This window comes from Octodon degus, unplaced genomic scaffold, assembly GCF_000260255.1.
Source record: "Octodon degus isolate 3935 unplaced genomic scaffold, OctDeg1.0 scaffold00029, whole genome shotgun sequence".
Taxonomy (NCBI): Eukaryota; Metazoa; Chordata; class Mammalia; order Rodentia; family Octodontidae; genus Octodon; species Octodon degus.
Window position 1 is genome coordinate 11029280 of NW_004524605.1, and position 6911 is coordinate 11036190.

Genomic DNA, 6911 nt, shown 5'->3' on the forward strand with positions numbered 1-6911 from the left:
TTATGGAAAAATCTTCTACCATTTTTTTTGTGATGCATTTGCTTGTTGCAGACACAGCACTACGCAGCTCAGGCTCATGGCGATCCTCCTGCTTTCAGCCTCCTCACTGATGGGATCACAGGTGTGTGCCATTGCGCCCAGCCTCTGGCTGGCATGTGGTCTTGGGGATTGAACCACAGGCCCTGCACTTGCCTAAGTTTGCCTAAGTGGGCACTTTAGTCCACTGAGCTGCCTCTCTGGCTCCTACCATTGTTTTTGATAGCTATTTACATTAATAATTATTTATATTGTATGTGTTTCTAATTTATAGTGATTATATTTAGCTTAAGAGTTGATACATATATAGTACATTATTTTCTTTTTTTTTTCTCATTAAACTTTGTTTTAATAGGTCTCAAAATTCTGTGACAGATTTTTGGTCAAGTTGTTTCCATTAAAAAGTATCAATTTTAAAAACTATTATCTTAAAAATTGCCACACACACATAAAGATGGTCCACAAAACATTCTCCTTTCCTTCTGAAGGTTTTATAATGCATTGTTATCATTGACCAGTCTTTCACTATTAAACTTAAATGGCCAATTGGGAGAAACAGTTCTGAGACTGGTCTTCCGCCACTGATTAGGACTGGGGTGGCAGGTGTCAGGGATAATATTCATTTAGCCTTCTGAGCTTTCTGGGCAGACTTGGTGACCTTGCCAGCTCCAGCAGCCTTCTTGTCCACAGCTTTGATGACACCCACAGCAACTGTCTGTCTCATATCACAAACAGCAGAATGACCCAGAGGTGGATAATCAGAGAAGCTCTCAACACACATGGGCTTGCCTGGAACCATGTCAACAATGGCAGCATCACCAGATTTCAGAAACTTGGGCCCATCTTCCAGCTTCTTACCAGACCAGCGATCAATCTTTTCTTTCAGCTCAGCAAACTTGCAAGCAATGTGAGCTGTGTGACAATCCAGGACAGGGGCATAGCCCGCACTGATCTGGCCAGGATGGTTCAGGATAATCACCTGAGCAGTGAAACCAGCTGCTTCCATTGGTGGGTCGTTTTTGCTGTCACCAGTCACATTGCCATGCCGGACATCTTTGACGGACACGTTCTTGATGTTGAAGCCCACATTGTCCCCAGGAAGAGCTTCACTCAAAGCTTCATGGTGCATTTCAACAGACTTGACTTCAGTTGTGACATTGACTGGAGCAACGGTGACCACCATGCCAGGTTTGAGAACACCAGTCTCCACTCGGCCCACAGGGACAGTGCCAATACCACCAATTTTGAAGACAACCTGGAGGGGCAGCTGCAAAGGCTTGTCAGCGGGGCGAGTGGGTGGGAGGATGCAATCCAAAGCTTCAAGCAGTGTGGTTCTGCTGGCATTGCCATCCTTGCGAGTGACCTTCCATCCTTTGAACCAAGGCATGTTAGCACTTGGCTCCAGCATGTTGTCATCATTCCAACCAGAAATTGGCACGAAAGCTACGGTGTCAGGGTTGTAGCCGATTCTCTTAATGTAGGTGCTGACTTCCTTAACAATTTCCTCATATCTCTTCTGGCTGTAGGGTGGCTCCATGGAATCCATTTTGTTAACTCCAACAATTAGTTGTTTCACACCCAGTGTGTAAGCCAGAAGGGCATGCTCACGGGTCCGCCCATTCTTGGAGATACCAGCTTCAAATTCACCAACACTAGTAACAACAATCAGGACAGCACAGTCAGCCTGTGATGTGCCTGTAATCATGTTTTTGATGAAGTCTCTGTGTCCAGGGGCATCGATGATGGTCACATAATACTTGCTGGTCTCGAATTTCCACAGAGAGATGTCAATGGTGATACCACGCTCACGCTCGACTTTCAGCTTGTCCAACACCCAGGCATACTTGAAGGAACCCTCCCCCATCTCAGCAGCCTCTTTCTCAAATTTTTCAATGGTTCTTCTGTCGATGCCACCACATTTGTAGATCACATGGCCGGTGGTGGTGGACTTGCTGGAGTCCACGTGTCTGATGATGACAATATTAATGTGGGTCTTTTCCTTTCCCATGTTGGCTTCGATTTAGTGGTGGCCTTCACTATGCCTGTGCTCTTGTGACAAACCCGTTGTGAAAAAGTACATTATTTTCTAAAATTGATTTTATTAATGTATGGTTTACCTAACATAATATTAATTTTAAGTATATGACTTAATATATTTTGGGATATAAACTGAATCATTGACCACCACTGCCTTTAAGATGTGGAATATTTTCATGTAGTTTCCTTACTTTCCTTCACAATTATTCTACTCCCACTACCCTGGGGTCTCATAAACACTGCTTTGCTTGAGTCACTCCTTTATCTTTTCCAGATTTTCACACTAATACAATCCTATATAAAGTAGTTTCTTTTTCCTGGCTTCTTACACTTATCATAGTGCAATTTAATAATATTTCAATTGTTCATACTTTTGTGTTTTTCTGAAGTTTACCTCTTCTTTGAGGAATAGTATTTTTTATATAACCATAGAACATCAGTTCATAGACCTTTACATTGTTTGAACTTTTTGTTTATTATAAAGCTGTTATTGGCGATGCCAGAAACTAATACTACTGGACAGCCTGGATTTATTCTTCTAACTGAAGCAACAACAAATTAGATAGGCATATTTTTCAAATAATGAGCACAAGGCAATGAAAGCAGAGATCCATGAATTCTGGAGAAACAAGCAAAGACTAGAGAGTACATGGTTATCTATAAATAGCAAGCCTCATGTGAATGATGTAAATGTCTGAAAAGGCAGAGATTGTCAGACTAGATAAAAATAACATTTAATTATATGATATCTTCAAGAAGTCAAGTTTAAACTTAAAGCTTCTCAGAAGTTAAAGGTGAAGAAAGAAAAATGTATACTGTCCTAACACTCACCCAGAGAGGCCTGAAGCGGCTGTGTCACTGTCAGTCAAATTCAACTTCAGAGAAAGAAAAACAAGGATAGAAAAGGCATTTTCATAATGATAAAAGGGTCAGTTCATTGAAAGGACATGATGTCCTGTACTGTGTGTGTGCCCAGAGCAGATCTCCAAAACACAGAACACTAACAGTATTAGAGCTTCAAGGAACAACACCACTCTGTTGTATCTGAGATTTAAATACTTGCTTATTTGATAGAAAACAAAACTATAGCAGTCTGGGTAACATCCTCAAACATCTTTTTTATTTAAGAAAGAATAAAAATTAAAAAAAACATTAAAAATGGCAGAGAATTTCAAAACAAGGTGCTAGGATATCAACAGTGGTTGTTATGTTGCATATTATCTTCAAGGTAGTTGAATACTACATATAAGTATGTAAAATTGGTCAGAAATAATCATTAACTATTCATTAAAATAAACCAATAGAAATTAGTACAATCATTTTAGCTACAGAAACAAATTCGATAGACATATTTTTCAAAATAATGGACCTAACGGCAATGAAAGCAGGATGCCCTGAATGCTGGAAGAAGCAAGCAAAGCATAGAGGGTATGCTGTTATCTACAAATAGAAAGCCTAGTATGAATGATATGGATTTCTGAAAAGGCAGAGATTATCAGATTAGATAAAAAGAATTCATTATATTTTTAAGAAATTTATTTTGAAAGTTAAAATAATGTATGATAAATATATTAACAATATTAATCACACACACATATATATTTTTTTCTTCCTACTTCTCTCCTTTCCCTAGTACTTTCCCTTTCACTGTATCTATTGTACCTTGAAAATTTTATTTCCTCTTTCAGTTTCTTACACGAGGGATACAAGGTGATGTTTAAACATGTGGGTCTGATTTATTCCATTTATGAGTATGGTCTCTAGTTGTATCCATTTACCTATAAAAGCACTGAGTTTATATTTTTGTATAGTGGAGTAATATTCCACTGTATAAAAAGACCACATATTTTTTATGCATTCCTTGGTTAATGGGCATTTGGGTTGTTTCCAAGATTTAGCTATGACAAATTGTGCTGCTATAAATATTGGTGCACATATGTTGCTGTGGTATAACGTTTTCAATTCTTCTGGAAAAATACCCAGAAGGGAAATAACTGAGTTGCATGAGGCTTTTAATCCTAGTTTTCTGAGGAATCACCATACTGATTTCTACAGTGGTTATACCAGTCTACACTGCCACCAGCACTAGGGGAGTTCCTTTATCCTCACAGTCCCATGAGCATTTCTTATTGGTTGATTTATTGATGATAGCCATTGTTTCTAGGGTGATATGGAATCTCAGTGTTGTTTTAATTTTTACTTCTCAAATGAGCAATGATGCTGAACATTTTTTCATATATTTATTTTCCATTTGCATTTTTGTTTTTCATTTGAAAAGGGTGTATTCACCTCAGATGCCCAATTTTGATTCGGTCTTTGAATTTTGGGGGCCTGACTTTTAAAAATTCTTAATATGTTTGTCATGATTTGGGGTTTTGCAAGGGGAACAATACAATGCAGGACACATTTTGTAAGATTATTTATAATAGTCACCCAATGAATCATAAGCATAGAGGAGTGCAGGAACTCTGTACATACACAAAAGACCAAAGAATTCAGCTGATCCAAGGCTTAGATCCAAGGATAATGTCCTACACAATCCTAGCTGAAAACCTAGAGGCCATAATAATGCCTCTCACAAGTCCAACTGGGGGCCTAGTGCCCACAACCATGTTTCATGCAGGCCTATTTCATGGATCTCCACTGGGAAGGTCCAAAGCTCTGTGGTGGAAGTTAGAAAGTTTATTCCAGCAGATGAAGGATCTGTACCAGCAGGCCGAGGGTTCTGAAATGGAGCCAGGAAGAGACACTCAAGATAAGAACAAGAGCTTCCTCAAAAAGTTTCACAGCCATCCTCAGCAATAGTGATGTCCTGAACTGTTCTGAAGATATGGAAAGCTGAGTTCTCAGCAGGAAAGCCAAGATGATGCAATTTTATAGGAGACTGAGCTGTGCACCATCTTCCTCTCTGGAACCAGGAAGTGATGCTCAAGATGAGAACCAGAGCTGCCCTAAAATCACCTGTAGCCATTCTTAGTGACAGTGAGTCCTGTGCTCCAATGAAAATAATCAAGTTTACCAAGAAAGCCACTATGACAATCTTCCCCAGTAGAATAGCCCAAGAGAAACAGCAGCTCCCAAACAACTTCCCAACAGCTTGCACAACTTCCCTAATAGCCACCTTCCTCTTCTCTTCCTCTTCCTCCTCCTCCTCCTCCATTTCTGCCTTTTATACTGCTGGCAACAATCCTCATGTGGGCCTCCCACACCCAGTACCATGTTAGTTCAGTTCATCTAGGTGTAACAAGCTGACCAACAGTTTTCAATCCACCACAATATTTTAGATAGAAATCCTTCATTGGAGGGACAGATGGCTAAACTTACTTCCCAAGTCGTGGTTTTTCTTTTGACTCTAGGTTATTTCTTTTGATGTGCAAAACTTTTTCAATAAGATAAGATCCCAGTTATTGTTTCTTTGAAGTTTTCCCATGCAGTTTGGTTTTTGTGTATGAACTCTCTGCCTACACCTATGTCTCCAAGATTTCTAGCTACTTTCTCTTCCATTAGATTTAGTGTTTCTGTTTTATTTTTATTTATTTTTAATTTTTTCCAACTGAATTAAGTCTTTTTATTCTTTTGGTAATCTCTTCCAGGGTTAACTACTTCCATTGTAGGTGATGAAATATGTAAGGCTATCTGTGGAGGACCCACTACTATTGTGGACTGCCGGACTGTGTTGGAATGTTTTGCTGAATTCACGCACCTATAGTATTTAGATGCCAATGGTATACCCACCTCTGACAGGACTAAACTAAAAAAAGGGGATACAAAGGAAGAACCATTTTGTTTCTGTATATGCAGAATAGTTAGGATAGATATACAGCTACTTTCGCTTAATTCAATGAGATGATAGATTTGTACTAATAGTGTTTGGACAGGATATCCTGTCTACATCTCGTACTATGGATAACCACTAAGAATATAACAATGTACAAAGTATTAATTATTGAAACTGTCCTATTAATCAGTTTTGAAGCTGTCTCATTGCTATTTGTTTCTCAATAAAAAAATATAGAAAAAAAATATGTGAGGCTCCACTTCAAATGTTGGCACTGCTATGAACATAGTCTCCCTTCTTCGCAACTCAGAATTAAAACTTTGACTCTTTTTTTTTTTTTTTTTTTGGTGAAACCAGGGATTGAACTAAGGCCCTTGTGCTTACAAAACTTTGACTCTTGTCTTATATTCCAGTCTCAGAAGTAGTTCTACTGCAGAAGTTACTTGAAGACAGTCTTATGCTTTTTAGCAGTGGTCTCTGACCAGGTTCTGTCTTCTCCATGAGCACTACCAATGGACTTAGTTTAGATATGTATTAAACTAAGAGGCATTCTCTCAAGTGAGTTTAAATGCACTTTATTTTTAGACAACCTACATGATGTTCTCCCCTCCCCCTAAAAAACAATGCCTCCACTCCAAATAAATTATGGTCAAAATAAATGAAGCATTCAAGATGACATCAGTCCCATTTGTCTAAAATCCTGGTGTGTGTAGATGACAAGCAGCAGCCAGTTATGACAAGTGATACATCCAAGGTTACCATTAAATCCATTAACATTTTCCCATTTCTAAACTATCCTTAAAGAAAATCATAATTGGGGTCACCCCATCCTCATGGTAGTCCAGGAGAGCAGCCATACCATCTGGACTCATGTTTGCACTGGAACTGATAGTTTTTGAAATTAACAAGGATGTGCTTGATTTGCTCTGCAGCCCCCGTCATAAACGGTTTTACTCTTTCTGGTCTTTGTTCTTCAAGTTTGCCTTTGATTGATTTCATATAATCTTTGATGTTCTTCTAATAGGCCTCTTTTGTGAAGCTGGTTTCCTGCCAGTGATGG

At 38.8% G+C, this 6911-nt stretch overlaps 1 pseudogene; it reads right to left on the reverse strand.

Annotated features, from left to right (window-relative positions):
* Positions 1 to 655: 655 nt before the first annotated feature.
* LOC105741951 lies at positions 656 to 2044 on the reverse strand (annotated as a pseudogene).
* Positions 2045 to 6911: the final 4867 nt, after the last annotated feature.